General features: G+C 44.3%; 1 protein-coding gene across 16 annotated transcripts in view; it reads right to left on the reverse strand.

Moving 5' to 3' along the window:
* LOC149357380 (uncharacterized) overlaps positions 1-21,812 on the reverse strand; it is a 116,396-nt gene that overhangs the window by 52,981 nt on the left and 41,603 nt on the right. For 13 of the 16 annotated variants that reach the window (XM_089584571.1, XM_089584572.1, XM_089584575.1 and 10 more), the window contains 5 exons: positions 16,197-16,320; positions 15,227-15,334; positions 6,571-6,629; positions 5,296-5,354; positions 4,021-4,079 (listed from right to left, as the gene is read on the reverse strand). The gene's annotated coding sequence lies outside the window, so the exon portion shown is untranslated. Of the gene's footprint in view, positions 1-581; positions 649-2,049; positions 2,195-4,020; positions 4,080-5,295; positions 5,355-6,570; positions 6,630-9,740; positions 9,863-15,226; positions 15,335-16,196; positions 16,321-21,812 lie in introns of those variants that run through there. The other 3 variants (XM_089584566.1, XM_089584554.1, XM_089584555.1) reach the window with 3 other exon arrangements.

Below are 21,812 nucleotides of genomic sequence, written 5' to 3' on the forward strand. Positions count from 1 at the left end.
ATGCATTGGGAGCACGAACAGTTCATGCAGTGTCAGCCATCGCAATGAAGGCCGGTTGCCTCAGGCTCAAGCCGGTGGGCAAATGGCAGCGGCGTCGTTATTGAGAATAGTCGAGAAACGGACCAGTGCCATCCTGAACTCGCAGTAACATTCTACAGCTTGGAAATCACAGCTTTCAAAATATTACAACAAACTGCAAAAAAGTTACAAGAATACGAGTAGGCAGAATCAGTGTTTTGAACATTGAGCTTTAAAGTTAAGGTAATCCAGGTACGTATTTGCAAATGACTTCAAAGTGACTGCCAAAGGCCAACCTAAAAGCATTTCACACAAGTTCGTAGAAATATACAAAAAAGTTTTGCATGATCTGATACTATTAACACCGTGAATCTAATTTAACGGAGTTCTAGAACACATTCAGAGGAGAGCACAACACGCTTAATCCCTGCAGTGTGTTGCCATAAAAACCTGAGCCAAATAATGCACTTCTGAATGCTGCAGAGAACCCACAATCACGTGCGACAACCAAATTTCACATGCTAAGCGCTCCAAATTTTCCACAAGTGCAAACAATGCCTAACAACAGAATCCTTACCTTTATACATTGGCAGGGGCAATGCTTGAACACTGTCGTGTGGAACTGTGCACCTTTAAAGAGAAAATAGGTGTCACTGCCAGAGCCTTTCATAAATCTTTCTTTAAACAGGCCAAGATGACAAAATTTCCAGTTTCAGAACAAGGTCTACTTTGCTTCTGCCAAACGCTCTCCTTAAAAGCTAGGAACCACAACTTAACACATTTCAAGCTCAAAACTAAATACGCAACTTTACACATCGCCTGGCACGGTCAGGCCAGAGCCAGGCCTCTCACAAACCAGGAAAAGTTAAAAGAGCCACATCTTTGCAGGCTACTAGGAGAGCCTACAGATAGGCATCAGTAATTTATAGATCACAGGTCTCCATTTCTACACTTCACAGTATGCAACACCATGCAATTTCTTGACTACCTAAGTGCTCACGCACTAACATTTTCCCTAGCTTTTCAATGAAGACTGTGATTGGCCCTTCGTTGGGCTCGAAAGTTGGCGAGCCGGCAGAAGAGCGGCAACCTTCCAGCGTGCAAAAAGTGACAAGAGGAGAGGGAAAAGCGTGAAGACACTGAAAATAACAATTTCACTAAAGATAACTCAACTTCTATGTAGCGCATTATAATTTGCTAGGTGGTGAAACTGCATTCACTGCTTAACAAGAGGGTCTTAGAAATAAATTTTTATTAATGAAGTCACAACTATGAAATCTTCAGAGAACATGCATTTTTGCGTGTTGATTCCAAATATGTAATTTAATTTAATAGACAACAAGTCCTTGTGCACTTACGCAATATGTTAGGTAACTTTTGCAGAGAGTTTGAAAGAAATTCTGCTGTAAGGAACTCGTTAGACTACATGCCACTGGTTTCTCTTGACATAAAGCTATGCAAAAGGGTAAAATTATCATCCTGCCTCTTATAGAAGGTGAGTAATAGGATTTTGAAATCATCAGTTTCTTCCAGCTTGTGAAGTGGCAAATTCAAAACCCTGTAACTCAACTTCTATGATAGGCAGGATAATAATTTTGCCCTTATTGCATAGTTTGATGTCAAGACAGACCAATGGCGTGCGTCCTAGCAAGTTTCCTGCTGCAAAATTTATTGAAAGCTGTCGGCAAAAAGTTGCATAACATATTATATAAGCTCCCCCCTCAAGTGAGCTGAGGGATCAGAAAAAAAAAAAAACTCATGCTGAATTATCAGTCTTTTTTAAAACTTCAAATTTACTGTTCTATTATAGTGAATTACATGGCGCATTGAACTCGAAGGCATTTTTCTATTGCCTACTTTTTTTTTCTTTCTTTTCTTTTCAGAAGCTGAACACTCTTTCAGCCCCTGGCCCACCTACTGCATCTGGTTTCTCAATTAGTCCCATTCGATCCTTTGGCCTTCGTTTGCGAAAATTAACTACAAGCGGAAATTTAAATTCCTTCCACCCCACTGGGGTAGAGCACAACTAACCTGACAGGGACTCCACGTTTATGTCGATGGAGCCCTCGGGGGTGCTGGACGACTGTGAATTCTGGATGGAGTGCAGGCTCACAAACCCGTCCGTCTTGAGACGTGACAGCTGCCGGAGGGTGCGGCCACCATTCATGTGGGCAGCCTGCATAAGGACCACAAGACACCCGCCTGTGGCCACTGCCCAGTTTGCATGCAATCATTCCGTTACGTGGCAAGTATGAGGGCTAGCTTCTTGTACGAAATGCATGCCTGGAGGTTTTCACGCACCTCATGCCGTTCACCACTTCACAGGTGTAGCTTTCGAGGTCCTGCTGACACTCAAGCGTCTTATCGTCACTGTGTTATTGCCCTGCCCGCAACTTTGAGACTGGCAAGGAAGGCTCTTCCTCCCGGAATCAGGAAGCAGCTGGTTTGTATCAGCTGCATTGTTAGCACAGATTTCTGCAAGGCACCGTACCACCTAGCCCATAGCACTGCTTGAGCCACAGCTGGCCTGCGCGTCCCGATTCTACGCTCCGCTGCTCTCAATGATGCACCGTAATGCCTCAACTTATATGCATCGTATGGTGTACTATGACATCTCACTGTGTTGCACCTTCTCTCCTGCGCACACTCCGCTTTTCCCCTCAAACCACCGCGGTGGGTCAGTGGTTACGGTTGTCATCTGCCGACCTGAAAGATGCAGGTTCGATTCCAGCCATGGTGGTTACATTTCGATGCAGGCGAAATGCTAGAGGCCCATGTACTGTGCGACGTCAGTGCACTTCAAAGAGCCTCAGGTGGTCGAAACTATCTGAAGCCCTCCATTACTGCGTCCCTCATAGCCTGAGTCACTTTGGGGTGTCAAATTCCATTAACCCTTTGAAGGTTTTTGCCGTATATGTACGGCGGCGGTTTTCTGTCCCGCAAGGTCTTTGCCGTACGGGTACGGTTTCGATCTTCCGTTTGAAATTTTGCGCCAAAAGAACAATGCGTGCTCACTGGGGGGTGCTGCCACCTCTTTGGACTTACAACAAGTGTTTGAATTTTGTGCTGCCTTCTTACGGAGATAAGCAGAACTTATGTCTAGCTTTAGCGCAGCGGCACAGACTGCGGCAACACCCCTTTTGTAGTTTTGGTTTCGCTGCGTGATCGCAACGGAGTCGCGCGAAATTTGAGTTTTCTTTTTGGCAGCACTATCTTGCAGTGGCTGCCGAAGTTGATCTCTATCTTTATTGGCGCTGCTCTTAGCTTGCTTACCACCGTTGCTCGCGAGGTATTCTCGCCCTCTGTGGCAACGCGCCTATGCGGTTTCGATTCCGCCGCGGGATCGCAACGGAGTCGTGCGAGGTGTGTGAATAATGAGGTGTGAATAACGGAGGTGTGAATAATGCCCTCTTCAGGTCTATTGCTTTCGAACAGTGATTTATTTTTCAGGGTAAAAATACTTTTCTTCACGTAATCCTCTTAACTGATTGTCTCCATTTCAAACGATCCGGAAATTTGTAATAATCACTCATTATGGTTCGGCGTGCTTGTGATTTCTAACCACAACACTAAATATGACACAAAAAAAAGGTCAATTTAGCAGTTAACGGAAACACGCATGGCCAATCACTCTTACAGTACCATGGTTCAAAATAAGGAAAACCTTGCCGACCGAAGTCTGATTTCAACATGTTCTCCATAAAGAGGTTCCTTCTTTCAAAGATTAGTTAAATAAGTTGAGGTGCCTCCCTGGAGCCAAAGCGTTGTAATCAAATCATATCATTCCTGCATTGACACAAGTTTTCTATCATTCCGACTGATTACACCATTGTTCAATCCTGTTTTGGATGCTGCTGCAATTATGCATGCATACGTTATGTGCCAACGCATGCTTTCACTATAGACCTAACAGTTGTTTGGTGGTGTTTTATGTGCAGTTTCATGATGAAATAAATTGAAAAAGCATTTCTAGTGCTTCTACAAATGAACTTGTGACCTCACCAGCAACTCTTCCAGTGTCGTCGGCCGGAACACCACTTTACACCCACGTGACGAAAGCGCTATAGATAGAAATATGGAGATGGAAATATCAATATGGAATATGGAAAGATGTAAGTTCTCAAATATAAATTCATTCAAATGATTTCCAATCATGCAACACACATATTTTATATGCACTTGAAATTCCAAATATTAGTTCACCCCACACCAAAGTTCTATCATTAAAAAATGTAGTGAAAATGGAGGGCCACATCCAGCTGCAATTCATTACGATACCAATCAAAAGATTATCGTATTATGCACAAAAGTGGTGCTCACCTTGAACATTCATTAAAGTAAGCTGTATGAGGGCATTTATGCAGCCAACAAAAGACTTTTACTCATATATTTTGAGCTCCGAACACACCTCCCCAAAATTAAGTACACCATTAAATGTTTTTGCGTTACACTAGACAGAAATTTTCACTCCGAATCACACGCTGATAACTTAAGCCCTAAGCTGGCACTAGCAGGCTATGGTCTCAAAGCTGAAGGCGTTTTCATCTTCCTGTATTAAAAACGATTTGCTTCTCTCTCTTTCATTCCCATACCGCATACCATTGCAAACCATGGCTTTGCACATCTAAAACCAATTAGGACCCAACTGCTCGACTGGAAAAATTAGAGGTGTGAATAATGCCCTCATCAGGTCTATTGCTTTCGAACAGTGATTTATTTTTCAGGGTAAAAATACTTTTCTTCACGTAATCCTCTTAACTGATTGTCGCCATTTCAAACGATCCGGAAATTTGTAATAATCACTCATTATGGTTCGGCGTGCTTGTGATTTCTAACCACAACACTAAATATGACACAAAAAAAAAGGTCAATTTAGCAGTTAACGGAAACACGCATGGCCAATCACTCTTACAGTACCATGGTTCAAAATAAGGAAAACCTTGCCGACAGAAGTCTGATTTCAACATGTTATCCATAAAGAGGTTCCATCTTTCAAAGATTAGTTAAATAAGTTGAGGTGCCTCCCTGGAGCCAACGCGTTGTAATCAAATTATATCATTCCTGCATTGACACAAGTTTTCTATCATTCCGACTGATTACACCATTGTTCAATCCTGTTTTGGATGCTGCTGCAATTATGCATGCATACGTTATGTGCCAACGCATGCTTTCACTATAGACCTAACAGTTGTTTGGTGGTGTTTTATGTGCAGTTTCATGATGAAATAAATTGAAAAAGCATTTCTAGTGCTTCTACAAATGAACTTGTGACCTCACCAGCAACTCTTCCAGTGTCGTCGGCCGGAACACCACTTTACACCCACGTGACGAAAGCGCTATAGATAGAAATATGGAGATGGAAATATCAATATGGAATATGGAAAGATGTAGGTTCTCAAATATAAATTCATTCAAATGAGTTTCAACCATGCAACACACATATTTTATATGCACTTGAAATTCCAAATATTAGTTCACCCCACACCAAAGTTCTATCATTAAAAAATGTAGTGAAAATGGAGGGCCACATCCAGCTGCAATTCATTACGATACCAATCAAAAGATTATCGTATTATGCACAAAAGTGGTGCTCACCTTGAACATTCATTAAAGTAAGCTGTATGAGGGCATTTATGCAGCCAACAAAAGACTTTTACTCATATATTTTGAGCTCCGAACACACCTCCCCAAAATTAAGTACACCATTAAATGTTTTTGCGTTACACTAGACAGAAATTTTCACTCCGAATCACACGCTGATAACTTAAGCCCTAAGCTGGCACTAGCAGGCTATGGTCTCAAAGCTGAAGGCGTTTTCATCTTCCTGTATTAAAAACGATTTGCTTCTCTCTCTTTCATTCCCATACCGCATACCATTGCAAACCATGGCTTTGCACATCTAAAACCAATTAGGACCCAACTGCTCGACTGGAAAAATTAGAGGTGTGAATAATGCCCTCATCAGGTCTATTGCTTTCGAACAGTGATTTATTTTTCAGGGTAAAAATACTTTTCTTCACGTAATCCTCTTAACTGATTGTCGCCATTTCAAACGATCCGGAAATTTGTAATAATCACTCATTATGGTTCGGCGTGCTTGTGATTTCTAACCACAACACTAAATATGACACAAAAAAAAAGGTCAATTTAGCAGTTAACGGAAACACGCATGGCCAATCACTCTTACAGTACCATGGTTCAAAATAAGGAAAACCTTGCCGACAGAAGTCTGATTTCAACATGTTATCCATAAAGAGGTTCCATCTTTCAAAGATTAGTTAAATAAGTTGAGGTGCCTCCCTGGAGCCAACGCGTTGTAATCAAATTATATCATTCCTGCATTGACACAAGTTTTCTATCATTCCGACTGATTACACCATTGTTCAATCCTGTTTTGGATGCTGCTGCAATTATGCATGCATACGTTATGTGCCAACGCATGCTTTCACTATAGACCTAACAGTTGTTTGGTGGTGTTTTATGTGCAGTTTCATGATGAAATAAATTGAAAAAGCATTTCTAGTGCTTCTACAAATGAACTTGTGACCTCACCAGCAACTCTTCCAGTGTCGTCGGCCGGAACACCACTTTACACCCACGTGACGAAAGCGCTATAGATAGAAATATGGAGATGGAAATATCAATATGGAATATGGAAAGATGTAGGTTCTCAAATATAAATTCATTCAAATGAGTTTCAACCATGCAACACACATATTTTATATGCACTTGAAATTCCAAATATTAGTTCACCCCACACCAAAGTTCTATCATTAAAAAATGTAGTGAAAATGGAGGGCCACATCCAGCTGCAATTCATTACGATACCAATCAAAAGATTATCGTATTATGCACAAAAGTGGTGCTCACCTTGAACATTCATTAAAGTTAGCTGTATGAGGGCATTTATGCAGCCAACAAAAGACTTTTACTCATATATTTTGAGCTCCGAACACACCTCCCCAAAATTAAGTACACTATTAAATGTTTTCGCGTTACACTAGACAGAAATTTCGACTCCAAGCCACACGCTGATAACTTAAAGCACGAGTAAGGTGTCCACTGTCCCGGGAGTCCAGTTATGCGCCTCTCCCAAAAATGAGGGTCATTTTCTATATCTATCTGTGTTGCGGCGCTATACAATTTTAGAGTCTGAGAAATGGGCAAAATGCGGCCCCCACCGCTAGGCAGCATCGTACAGTATTCAAACGGACTGGGAACCTCGTGTATTAACAGCACAGAACAGCACTTTGACACATTCCGCATCTAATTGTATACTACACAAATCCCTGGGTCATTTCTTGTAGGTGCTTTTTTTCAAGTTTTACGATTTTTTTGTACCCCTTCCCATTCAGTTATGCGCCGTGTCGCCACCACTGCCGACAGATGGCGCAAGTAGTACATGTCCAGGAAAGCTGGGCATGGGAGGGCTAAAACCTTCCCCGATTTCAGAACAGTGTTTCAATCTTACCATAGAAAGCATGCGTAGTGCTTGCAATACCTCCAGGAGTCCAGGAATGCGAAACATTTTCATAGCGACTCTACCGCAAATTGCCGCAAATGCACCCCACTTCTAATGCATAACACAGCTTTGGCCACCATCAGAGTGGTGCCTAAACGGAGAATTTGTACCGAAAAAGTTTTCACGAAATTATAGCAAAGCATAGGCACTGGGCATTCTACACGCAAAGTATCAAATCGCTGTCTTCGCTGTGCTCAGGCCTTTCACTAGACAGAATTTATGTTAATTTTCATGAGGGTAGATTATTTTGTTTAAATTGAGCGTTGCGGCGGACAACAAGGAAACGGACGCGGCCCCTCATCTCATAGGTAGTAGAAACATGATGCTAAACTTAAAACAGAAGCTGCGCTCGGCTGGAGCGATTATTGGCGGAGAGCATTTGCAGCGAAACCGCAGTCGCCACGCTGCAAGCGAAGCGTGTCGCCCGTCCCAGCCGCATCGCTAGTGTGCCGCCTGGAGAGACCTCACAACCGTGCATATTGCGGCCTGTTGCCGAAGTGGACAGACAGAACCACAAAAACAGATTCCTGGCGGTGCTACGCTGCATCTTCGCACGCACTCCCCTGGTGTCTTTTATACGGTGTGATGTCTGACATTTAACAAAGAACTGAGGCGGTAAAAACAGGCCGGCAAAAACTTCCTTACGATCAAGTAAAACCTGGCGAGGTTTAGATGCTTAAACAACACGAAACAATCATCAACAGTACCAAGCCGAGGATGAGAAACGCAGAACGATACGCGTGGAGCTGCGCAGTCCTTTCGTTTTGCGCTGCCATTTTGTCATTCTGCATTCCTTGTTGTCCTCGCGTTTTTCGCATCTCTTGAAATTCCCAAAAGAACTCCTCCACTGCTTGCTATAACCAGAAAAGCGCCAGTAATCAAGACTACTCAATCCTGTGCAAGCGTACTTTGTTACGTTCAGCAATGCCTGCGATACCAGAGAATCACAAGGCACCGCATCAACGCCATATCGTCCCCAGCGCTTAAAGGAGCTCTGAAATGGCGCTCTAATAAAGCGACTGTATGCCTGGGATGTTAAAGCACGCCGCGTTAGGAATATTGTCCAGCAAGATTTTTTTTAATGCGTTTTGTGGAAGCTCAGTTATCTGTAGTCAGAATTTGAATTTCAGCGTGTTCGCGCCTTTCCCTCTCATTTTCTCACTGTTTTGCACGCCGCCTAGCGGTGCGGAGCTTCCCGATCCGCCGGAGCTATGCGGCTTACTGGCCGCGGCCATGGTAGCTGCCTAAGGTCTGAAAGAATGTAACCAATAGCCACCTATCAACTTGTATACGCAGGTGTGGGTGACGGAGTAGGATGTGAGCATGAAAGATTCGCCGGGAAGGGCTCGCCAAATTAAGAGGGAAGGTGTTTCAGAGCCTTTCAACTGCCCCCTCCCCCACTGCCGCTGCATCTGATTGGCGGGCCTAAGTGTCAGTCGCATATGTCACTTACTCATCACGTGGCCGGCTGGCCTATTTTCACTGTTCTCTCATTGTTTTACGTCATCTGTGTTCAAATTTTGGCGCCATTAGGCGATGAGAGATCAGATGCCAGAAGTATTTCGCTCAATGATGCGGGAAGATCTGCATCCGGGAGATGGCTCCAATAGCTGTTCGTTATATCTAACCTACGCTCCGTACGTAGACGCCGTCCACAGACCCTCTGAATTTTAAATGGGAGCTGTGGGGAAGAAAAAAGGTTTTCCAACACCTCCTACATAAGAAACAAACGGAGTAAAACCACGAAACTAGGAAAATAAGTTATGACACAAATTTAGAGCAAATAATGCGTCGGTAAACTTGATCCGGCTTTCACTGACAAATGAGTGACTTCCCTCCACTTTTCCTCTCGACAAGAAAGCTTCATTTCATTTCCCCAAAGAATAATTCAGACGTACTCTACATTTGCCCTGCATGGAGATATTATATATATAAGTATCATGTGCTGAGGTTTTCCACGCGACTTCGCACCTACTACTAACCACAAAAGGGCATCATGCAAATTTAGCGTGTCCAGTTATAGCCTTTATTCGTAGAGTGTCGGTCTGTGAGTGGGAGCTCAATACACCACTTTAGCAGTGGTCAAGGAGCACTGAATTGATCCTCCCTTACCCTTGAGACAAGCGGATTCAGTACATGCCGATGCGATGTGTCATCCCTTGACATGCACAAAGAACTCATTATTTTATACTTTACTTACTGCCTTTTCAGCCTTTCCCGCTCGAGGAGCTGGCTGTAGTAACGCCGTCTTTCTTCCAGTCCCGACGAGGTGTCATTCTGACTTTAAGCGGCGATTTTTTGCGCCCCAAATGAAGTGCTTATCTGCAAAGTGGTGGAAATTCAAATTTTATTTGGATTAACTTATGGAGTTCCGACGTCATTCTGGCTGCCTTTTTTTTTCGCGGCAGTGAATATTTCTGAAGTGCGCTCCATGCTCTCCCAAGTCCACTCTCCCTGCATTTCCTAACTTTTTTCTTTTTAAAATTTAGCGAGGGGCTAGATTCTTCTCCTCCAAGTAGTCAAGCTATAACAGAGGTTAGGCACCTGAAATGAATTGTACCTCACTATTGTCCCCACTCTGGTTCAGATGCTTTCCACACCAAGTGATCCTGGTCACTTTGCATGCTTCCGAAAATCCACCCCCTCCCGCCCCGCATTCTTGTCCAACCCTTATTCCTTTCACTACTCGTACTGCAACTGGCGCCTGGAGCAACCTTGCACTTCACTCTGCTAAATAACAAGCACAGGATGTCTGCCGGATCTTAGCTACTAACATCTGCCAACGACGTGCCCAGAACCACTGCATTTTTTAAGAACGCTCGAATCAATTACTGTGTATTGTATCCGGGAGCACCCTTTCATTCATGAGAGAGCATTTCTCATAACATTTTCATTAATTTCTGTGGCCGGCGTCACAGTCAGTTACCCCACGATTTGTGCGTACACTTAGATACTTGTATATCTCGCGTCTAAATACCTTCCAATCCCGATGTATAATCATTGGGGCCACCACTAAAAACTGTATGAAATGATGTCTGCAAGCATGGTTAGAGTCCTAAAACCTCCGCCTTCATTGAACGCATCTTCGCCAATGTCACCTCTTTTCACCCTTATGCTTCCTCCCACCCTTAGAGAGTGTGGAGATAGTGGTCTCAGTCTCAACGGCATACCTGCCAACCTGACCATGTGGAAATTCGTAAAACCGTCGCGGCAGCGGCGGCGGAGGGGGGGGGGTGCAGGACGTTTTTTTTTTTTGAAGTTTCTACGATTTAGCTTTTGGGGCAAGCTTACTCACATTTCACATCCGCAAGTGAAATCAGTGTTTTGGAGAGAGAGTAATGAGCGAAAACTCCATCGGCCCATTGGATTACAATTTATTTTTGCAATGATTTTGCTGTTGCAGACTTTGCCTGCTTGAGAAACTTCTCTGTGTAAGTTTGCTCAAAGCATGTTCCACTCTGGTGCCCTTTCACCATCAGCAGGCTTTCGAGTGTTTTCTCACAGACAGATGAGCGAAACTCCGTTGGAGTTTTGTTGACAGTGCTGAATATCCTCTCGCATTCAGCATTGCTGTGGGGAATGGAGAGGATGCCCAGCATAACCACTGAAATTCTGCTAAATCTGAGCGATCCGTCGATATCTTTAACATTTCCCAATTGTGACCACTGCACGTCGCACCTTGGCTCATTCAATATGTCTGCTGGAACCTTGTATGCCTGCAAGTTGGCAAACTCCACTTCAAGTCCGTCGACTGCCTCTTCTCTTGATTCGCCACTCCGCTGGGGCAGAATAGCAGGGAACGTCATAATAAAATGACGTACGCTGCTGAATGAAGCAGTTTCTAGACTCTGCACTTGAGCAACTTCAACCATTTTGAGGTTGGCGTCTTCTAGAGGAAACTTGTGGCGAATATAATCACATGCTACTGTGAAGTAGAGACGTACGGCAGAGAAGAACTGCTCTCTCTCATTTGTGCTCAGCGTCTCAACTACAGAGTAGGTTGTGCTGCCAATGACTATGTCTTCATCATCTTTTTGGTTCTCCTCAGCTCCATAGGCAACTGCCAGCAATGAATGACATCCCTTGAGAACACCTGGGCGCACAAATCTAGTCAGGAGGTCCTCGAAAAGGTGGTTTAAGAGGGCCCTCAGTACATGAATCTGACGAGCCTGTGCCTGAAGAAGGCAGTTTGTCTTCTCAAAAAGTGGTATTACAGTTTGGAGAAAAAGACTGTATGCCCTGCTTAGCTCCGATGACAAAAAAAGAAACAGGCGCTCTTCACGGGTCACGTGGGTGGCTTCTCCAGATTCCTCGGCATGAAGTTTCAGTTTCTTTGCTTGAGGTCCAGAGTGAGCTCCTTTTCTCTTTAGAGAGAGTCCATCACCGTCGGCGTGTTTCTTTCCGAGGTCTGCAGCAGTCTTGGGAAGGTGTGCAGCAGACTTTGGTGTTGGTGCAGAGTTCTTGGGGGTTTGTGAAAAAGTCTTTGGAATCTGGTAAGGCTCTAAAAACAAGCTCTGCTTGTTGCACTGCTTTGTTTCTGATAAAAAAAAAGCTAAGAAGTGGTTTCCACTGGTCGAGCAGCCTTTTCAAACACTTCCCCAAAGACAGCCAACGTGTCTGCAAATGCTTCAAAACTAGGGGTGTGCGAATATCAAATTTTTTGAATACGAATCGAACACGAATACTTGGTTCCGAATATCAAATCGAATATCGAATAATCAAGGACAGATGCATTTAACCACTACAAAACATTTGAGCACCCAAGAACATCACAGTTCAACTATCAGTGATGAAATGAACACAAAAGATGTGTGTGGCTGCACAAAAAGTATCAAAGTCTGGAACATTATTCATAGAAGAGTGGAAATATCAGAGAAGATGGCTAGTACACAGCATTGATTAAGGCTAGCTTGCCATAAGTACAAAAGCGCGTTGCTGGGATGAACATAAAAGGTTGTCGTGAAGGAAAACCGGCTGCTCCACACGGTCAGGCAGAAGTAGCTAGTTCCCTTCTAGCTGAAGAGACTTCTCCAGCCACAAAAATGCCCTCTCACTTGGCACTGAACTGGCACGTATTGAGAGGTATTTCGTGCAGAGCTCTGACTATACTAGCTTCGCAGGCATAGCCACAAAGAAGCTCACCAGCATAGTCAGCAACTGCATGGCCCAACGTTACGCATTCCTCTGAGCGCCGCTATATTGCTGTCTCTTTTGATAGGACTTGCGGACCGAAATGAACGCCGGTGCTCGCAATAGAATATTCGGCTGGGTAGGAATATTCGCGGCGGATCGAATATTCGAAACACGAATACTTACATTTCGAATCAAATACGAATACTATAAATATATTCGAATTATATTCAAAAATTTCGAATATTCGCACACCCCTATTCAAAACCTTCCTGACCTAGACATCATGCATCTTTTGGAACTCTTTAAGTCGATCTTTCCTTTTCAAGCTTTTCTCCAGATAAAAAAAAATATCACTCAAAGCCTCATCAACCTTTACAGGAAGACATGAAGCTCCTTTTTGGGCGGCCAAGTTGATGAGATGGCACGGGCAACCAACCCCAATCAAAGCTGGTTGAGCCTCTCTCAATACTGTAGAGACGCTGTTTTTTTGCCGACCATGACATTGGCACTCTCCGAAGACAGAGCCAGTAGGTTTTCAAGAGGCAAATTCCGGGACTTGATCTCGGCCAGAATCAGCTTTCCAATCTTGTGGCCGCTCGCTTCCCCTTGGATTGTCCAGAGGCAAAAAGGCGGCTTTCAATTCTCCTAGTCTCTTTAACGAAATATATCGCAACAATAGGGTAAAGCTGTGTATCTCTATTGTTACTGCCATCCACAGCGATCAAAAATAACTGTTCTTTTAAGGCATCCAGCAAAGGAGTCTCCGTGCTGGCGGCCATTTCCCGAAAAATTGCAGTTGTCTTTGTTCGTCCACAGGCGTAGCGTTTGGCTTCTTCGCACCTCGGGAACATCTTCCCGAAAACCGGTCCAGCATGATCGCTGACACTCAGCGGGATGTTGTGCTCTACTAAAAACGCCGTGAAGAGGCATTCTGCGCGAATCACACTGAGGTCGCTGTCGCTGCGTACAAAACTTGTCAGGCTTGGCTGGCTGTCCGCGGCTCGCACGTATCCCTGGTGCTTTTTCGAAGCGATGTGGACCTTAATGTCAGACTTGCCACCATGTGAAATGTTCACGTCACACGCACACGTGGTGCAAAATCCAAACTTCTCACCTTTCTTCGACGGCACGAAGCACGGAAATTCCAATGTGAACCACTTCAAAAACACTTGAAAGTACTCTCGCGGCTTTGAGCCCGCCATTGTAATGCTACGCCGCTACAGAAAACACGGGAGTCGCACTGTCGGACGCGGTAGCTGATGGCACGAAAGGCGAGGCCAACACAAGAAGTCCAAACAGCACTGCCCGCGCGCACAAAGGCAACAGGTTGGCAAAGGCTTAGCGGAGGTGCTACCGAGTTTTGGATATGGATTCGCGGCCCCAATAGTAGACGATAAAAGTCACTACAACGTTCCAGCTGCTGATGGTGATGATGATCGCGCGAGGGCAAACAAACACGTATTGCCTCTCGTGGCACCGCACGGTACCAGAGTGTAGTTTTAATACATTGTCACATTTTTTTTCACAAATAATATATTTTTCGTAAAAGTTCAAGTAATATTCGGAAAATCGTAAGACTGGTCGAAATTCGTACATTTCACGGGAAATTCGGAAGAGTTGGCAGGTATGCATATAACGCTCCGAAGCAACACGTGGGCAATGAAGCCGTGGTGGAGGAATCTGGATTAATATAGGTTATGTGGGGGATATTTATTGCGCTGGCAACGCACGCAACAGGATATTTTTGCACTTCACCTCTATCAAAACACAGCCGCAGCAGCCGGAATTCGATTCTGTGATCCTGGGATTAACAGCCAAATGTCACAGCAACCTAGCCACCAAAATGGGCAACTACGAGTAGTCTAGGTGTGACCACACCAGTGCTGAATAGCACTTGACTAGTATACTGACCGGAAAGCAAGACAGGCTGGCTTCAAGCCAAGCAGTACACTATATGCAAGCCAACAGGCCCCTATTAGCTTCCACGAACTGATAAAAGAAGTATGAAAGCCGCAAAGGCACACAGAACACTGCAAGCTTTCGTTTACGCTGTATATTATGTATCTTTTTCGCCTTCAGATACACAATCCACAGAGCCCAGGCAGCACCAAAAAAAGAAATCACTTCCTGTACTGATATCAACAGCCTGCCACAATGAACCACTGCATGACCGAGACTAAACTCGCCCTATCTGCCAACTGCAGATAAGCAAGCAAAGAGGAAATAAAATGAAAAAAAAAAAACTCCCCGAAAAGGTTTTGACAAATAAGATATGTCGTATGCAGTACGTGAAAACTTGACATTGGCCGCAGTCAGAAGGACCGTACGCGAGCGCGTCTCAAGTCGGCGTCTTTTGCGCCGTCATTCAACGACGCATTCAATTCAGAACTTTCAAGCCTCTGCAAGAGCGCACGCCAGCGTGTCAAGTAAGCTGAACAAAATTTTCGAAATCACCGCGACGCCACGAATCGAACGGTCCCCGACAGCGACTGCTCAGAAAGACACAAACGGCTCAATTTTACTTCAGTGCAAAAACCTCGTGTGGACGCTTACCGTCGAGCCGGCGCAAAAGAATTCCCAACTTCTCGCTTGTAAGAATGGACCGGAGAATGGTCCCCACTTCTTCATTCAGGGAACGATTCCCCATGGCCGTGTCCCACACTGCCAAGACATAAGAACACAAAAACCAAGACGGTATTAAAGACGAGAAAAAGCAATAAGAGAATGAAAAAGCAATTAGAACACTATTCGAACACACGTGCACGTGTGTATTCGAACACACGTGCAAATTAGTTACCCAGCACACTACCCAAGACAATACATCAGCTTTCTAGTGTCTGCCAACAATGGTGACACTAGACCACAAAAGCCATACTTTACCCCTAAAAAACAACTTTTGAACCACCGCAGTGGCTCAGTGGTTACGGCGCTCAGCTGCTGACATGAAACATGCGGGTTCGATCCCGGCCGCGACGGTTGAATTTCGATGGAGGCGAAATTCTGCAGGGCCGTTTACTGTGCGATGTCAGTGCACATTAAGGGGGGACATGGGTCTTGAAACATTTTTTTATTTACAGACCAAATGCAATGAAACTGCACAAACTTATTCAGTTTTTTCTGCTGATTTCAAATATGCAATGTGTTCATTTCTAGGCCAATTAGTTCCTGAGATATTAATATATATCATGCCATTGTCTGCTCAAAGAATAGAAAAAAAATCGGCCACCAGAAATTTAATTTTAATATGGGATCTATATGTATCGTGTGCTGAGGTTGTCCACGCGACTTTGCACCTACTACTAATCACAAAAGGCCATCATGCAAATTTAGCGTGTCCAGTTATAGCCTTTATTTGTCGAATGTCGGTCTGTGAGTGGGAGCTCAATACACCACTTTAGCAGCGGTCAAGGAGCACTGAATGTCTCCTCCCTTACCCTTGAGACAAGCGGATTCAGTACATGCCGATGCGATGTGTCATCCCTTGACATGCACAAAAAAACTAGTTATTTTATACTTTACTTACTGCTTTTTCAGCCTTTCCCACTCGAGGAGCCGGCTGTAATAATGCAGTCTTTCTTCCAGTCCCGACGAGACTTGAAGATACGGCGTCGCAGAAGGGACATAATCAGGGCAGCCAGGGGTGATTTCTGCATAGAAACCACAAAAAGTGCCCTTTGCAACGCCAAAAAGCGAAACCTTATGCACATTTAAAAGGTGCCATTCTGACTTAAGCGGTGATTTTTTTTGCGCCAAAAATTAAGTGCTTATGTGCAAAGTGTTGGAAATTCAAATTTTCTTTTGAACTTATGGAGTTCTGACGACATTCTGGCTGCCTTTTTTTTTTCGCGGCAGAGAATATTTTTGAAGTGTGCTCTATACTCTCCCAAGTCCTAATGAATTCTGGTCGAGAGGACAGCGACATGTTGGATCAAGATTGCTGCCCAGCTCTGGGTTTTCTTGACATTCCCAAACTGTGTGAAATAGTGTGCCAGGTGCTCCACAGAAGGGGCAGAATGAATCGCATATGTCTTGATACCATTAGCTCATAAAGTAGGGATTGGACAGTTTGTAGCCGCCGGATGATGTGTTCTTCAAATTCACTACGGCTTTTGTGAGCTAGAAAATATTTCCTTGTAATAATCTTATCGTAATCTTTAGTTTCAGCGTAGCTTAGTAAAGGTGAGGCATCGTTAATGGTGTCAGAGAGAGGCTGCGTGCCAGATGCTTGGAGGAGGGCAGCTTGAGCAGCTGTGTTGGCCACCCCATTGGCCGTCGTTGAGAGGTGCCCTAGTGTCCAGACCATCGGGACATTCTGGGGATTGGACGTTTCGAAAATGTTCCAACATGGAACGCCCACACGGCCCCTAATATAACTACGTACCGCTACGTATGAGTCGGACATAATCGTTTCCTTGCTATTCTTGGATATCAGTGCGATAGCTGCTTCTTCAGCCGATGTGGTATCCTATACATACTATTTCTCACCGAAACAAGCTGCCAATTGGAGCTGCGAGTGCTCATCGTGATGTATTTTTATGGCTATTCAATGATTTGTGATTTAACTGTTCTTTCAAATATTAGTTGAACAAATGCACTGCTGCTTCTTTGGTTGTATATTATTTGTTTAATTTATCTGTCTACATTGCTCCTTTGTCAACCCTCACTCCCCCTTTGTTCTTTATCTCATATGATTTTATTCAACTGCTCGTCACTTTAACATTGTACCCACTCCCCTGCTATAAAGCTTTGGTGCTGCAGGGTGTACTGAAAATAAATAATAAAATAAACTGCATGCTTGCCGTGCAAAAGCTCGAAGGATAAACTTCTGAGTAAGAGACTAAAAGGTGCACGAACCCCAGCATAGCAGCACATGAAATGAGCTCACTGAGTGCCCTTTCAATCGTCCGCAGAAAACATGGCAGAGATAGGCAAGTTGTCTACTAGCGCTGCTTCATGGAACCCCCGAGAGAGAGCCCATCTAGCTGTCGCTCCTTTTAAAAAGCAGAAGAGCCTTAGTCATGCCGCCAAACTTCAGTTTGGTTTCCTGATCGTCCCAGCAGTGCAGCCTGCATAGAGATCCAGCAGCCTATAAGCTAGAATTTCTAATAAGTTGCTGTAATTATCGAGTAGTCATGTCTGAACACGTTGAAGACTAAGCTGGAAAAGGATGCCAATTTCATTGAAGTGGAAAGATTCCATACATTCACTATCCGGGGTGGAAGCAGGCTCCAGTTTTTTCGAGCAGGCACGGGAGCACCAAAAGTGTTATTTTGGAGCAGCTTTGGAGCAGCAAAATCCCTACTTTGGATCAGGTTTGGAGCACTTTTTAGGCTATTTCGGAGCACTTTTGGAGCAGACTGGCGACATTTAAATGCAACTGAGAGCAATTTTGTTTGCAACTAGTCCAAAAACTACATAGAAAATGATCACGGATCCCACAGGCCCGAATTAATTAAAAGGACAGCAATTGGTCTGAAGATATTAAGGCGGAAGCCTTTAATGTCCCATCGTTGTAAGCAGCAGTTGTCGACAGAAATGTCACGCTTTTCAGTTGGTCGAAATGGTCGTGACGTCACAGTGCGCGAATTTCAAACGGGGCCAATTATACTTTGGCTAGTAACCATGCAACCAATTGAAGGGATCGAATAGTGATGCTCCAAGTAAGTGGGACTGAGCTTAGTTAATTGCTTAATTACCCAATTAGCCTAATTAACATTTCTAGTCAGGCCATATAAATAAATAAAACCGAGTAGGAAATTGGTCGAGCTTGGGAATCGAACCCCGGTCTTCGGAGTGCGAGACGAGCATGCTATCCACTCCGCCACGCCAGCTCGATGGTTTGGAATGAACAAAGGCGCGTCTAGTGAATACGGTGTCTTCGCTCACTGCCATCCTCCTCCCTTCCCTTCCGGCGGGGTTTAGGTGTCCACCGAGATATGAGACACAGATACATTTCCTTTCCTCAAAAATCAATTTACCGACGAGCGAGGCGTAGAACCGAATGGGCGATGGCGTTCTATGGACTCCCCGGCAGCGTTGAAAGACGCTGTCTCATTCCACTCTTAGAGGCGAAGCTTAACATCTTAACCACACATCAGTGACCACATTTTAGGTCAAAAAAGTGCCTCCCTGAATTTTGTGAAGTGCCTCCCTGAAGTGCCTCCCTGCCTCCCGAGATATGTGAGACAGTTACTGTGTAATTTCCTTTCCTCAAATACAATTTTCATTTTCTTCATTACGGCCCTCTTTCTCTTTCTTCTTTCACTCCCACTTCCTCCCTTCCTCTACGGTGCGGTTCAGGTGTCCACCGAGATGACAGAGAATTCCTTTCCTCAAAAAGCGTTGCGTTGAAAGGGCAAGGCATCGGTAGCATTCCATCGACTCCCTGGCAGCGCTGTTCCACTCCTAATGGCAAAGCTTAAGCGTCATTAATTAGCAGTTAATTAGTATTCCAGCATTAATCAGTAATTAACCATTAATTAAATGGTTTCTCATCACTTAGTAATTAGTACTCAATTATATGTGACCCCATCAGTGCCACAGAAGCAGTCAAAGTGGTGCAGAAAACGCTTCCGCCTCTACGTACTTTAGACAGTCAAAGTGCCCCCTGAATTTTTGCTAGGGTTCATAAAAAAAAAAGAGATGTGGCAGCTATTACGAACAGTAGTTGCAGTACATTGGCTATTAATAATTTCAGTTCAGAAAAACAAAACATAATGGGGATAGTTTTATTTGTATTAAACAAACCCAGAGCACTTCACTCCAAAAACACCACATATGTGACTATGACACTAGTGGTAAAGCATTAGCCAAGACAATTACGGTAAACTGTTTCAGACTGGTTTACTACTGGATGTATCAGAGAAAACAAGTGAAAAATGGATCACAGATGGCAATTGGCTTGCAGTAAATATAATGACTAGAAGCAAAGTGGACTAGAACTAGCTACTGCCATATAGAATACAAAGATATTGCCGTTAAACCTTAAAAACAAAACCAGCAACAAGTGTCAGCTCGCTCACCACAGAAACAAGTGTACAAATAGGTTTGATACCAAAATTTGTGCCCCTCAATCCACTTAATTGTATCATGCCAGTGAGAGCTATAAGGAAAAAAGACCTGCACTGTTCGCCTGATTCTGTCACGAACAATGTGCTGAGAGGGGGCGCGGCGAAAGTGCTGCAAGCAAGGTGCTCAAAATGCTACGTCTTTTCCTGGTACAGGTCCTGCTGCTGTCAAGTACGCATGCACCTTCGCAGACTATCGCCAAGCTTCATCAAGCCACAACAGAAGAATTGGTCATCAAAGATAACACATCGGGCAGCACCGTCGCCGTGGGGACGCCACAGGTGCATGGATATCGGACGTTGTCGACCGTGACGTCATCGACCCTTGGCCCTATAAATTCGGCACCACACCCGTCCGTCTTCAGTGGGCGCGGCGAAAGCGCTGCAAGCAAGGTGCTCAAAATGCTACGTCTTTTCCTGGTACAGGTTAGTTATGTTTGCACCATACGATCTGACGATTGGTTTCTTGTTCTCTTGATGTGCCCACGCACGTGTCTGAACTGTGCCTATAGCTGCTATTGCTCATGTATGCTGCTTATTTGTGGAGATATAGAGATGAATCCAGGTCCAACAGTTGATGAAATGTTTCAGACACTCATTGAGGGGCAGAAAGACATTAGGCTTCATTTAGAGGCTACAGAAAGAGCACTGGGCAACTTTGGTGATCGCTTAAGTAACATAGAGGCAAACGTAAAAGAGCTGCGGATGAAAACAGATGACATTGAAAATATAAGCACAGCTTTGAATGGTGTGCAGGATGCACTTACACGGCATCAAGCCAGGCTTGAAGATCTAGAAGATAGAAGTCGGAGATCAAATTTGATTGTTTTTGGCATACAGGATGATCCTATTGAATCAGAGTCGGATTTGCGCAGGAAAGTTATCGATGATGTTGTTTTTGGTTGGTTTTGTGGGGTTTAACGTCCCAAAGTGACTAAGGCTATGAGAGACGCCGTAGTGAAGGGCTCCAGAAATTTCGACCACCTGGGGTTCTTTAACGTGCACTGACATCGCACAGCACACGGGCCTCTAGAATTTCTCCTCCAAAGAAATTCTAGCCGCCGCGGCCGGGATCGAACCCGCGTCTTTTGGGCCAGCAGCCGAGCACCATAGCCACTGAGCCACCGCGGCGGCTCTTATCGATGATGTTTTCTCCGCTAAACAAGGGAGTGCAGTGTTCATCTGTAGCTCGAATTCATAGAATGGGGAAAAGTTCTTCTAATCGCCCTGTCATAATGTACTTTCAGGACTATAGGGAAAAGCAAGCAGTCTGGAGCAATGTGTCTAAACTAAAAGGAGAAAACATTAGAATCGATAATGACTACTGCGTGGAAACGTTGTGCAAACGCAAGCATCTTTGGCAAAGTGCAAAACTTGAAAAAAAGGCTGGAAGTAAGGTTTCCTTGATTTATGACAAGTTTGAAGGTTGATGGGCGGTTCTATGAATGGGATGCTGTTCTAAACTCTAGGACATTGATAGAACGCAACACCACATCTTTATCTGAAAGTTAATGGACAGATACGTCCGATGTGCGGTTAGTTTCTCTCAATGCAAGAAGCGTTGTAAACAAAACAGAAAAACTGGAAGAATGTTTGCTCTCTTTGGATCCGCACGTGTGCGTCATAACTGAAACCTGGCTACACGAGCAAATCAGTGACGATGACATCGTCCCACCAGGTTATCGGTTATATCGGCGGGACCGAGGATCTAGAGGGGGTGGTGTTGCTGTTGTTAAATCCTGTGTCGATGTTGACGTCGAAACCCAGATTGCTGAGCATGAAAGCCTTTTTTTAAAAATCAAAGTGAAGGAAACAGCGTTTCATTTGTGTGCGGTTTATTGTGCTCCAGATGCTGATGAAAGCTTCTTGAGTAAATTGTATGATCGATTGTTGTTGTTACGAAACAAGAATGTGATTGTAACGGGTGACTTTAATTTGCCTTTACTAAATTGGAACAATTTGTCTTTTGGATTATCGCAAACGAGCGATATTATCCTTGATGTTATGCTTGCTCTTGGTCTTGATCAAATAGTTACTGAATGCACTCGCGAAACATCAATTCTTGACCTGCT

The sequence above is a fragment of the Amblyomma mixtum genome, chromosome 3, assembly GCF_055824585.1.
Source record: "Amblyomma mixtum isolate Tamu chromosome 3, ASM5582458v1, whole genome shotgun sequence".
NCBI lineage: Eukaryota > Metazoa > Arthropoda > Arachnida > Ixodida > Ixodidae > Amblyomma > Amblyomma mixtum.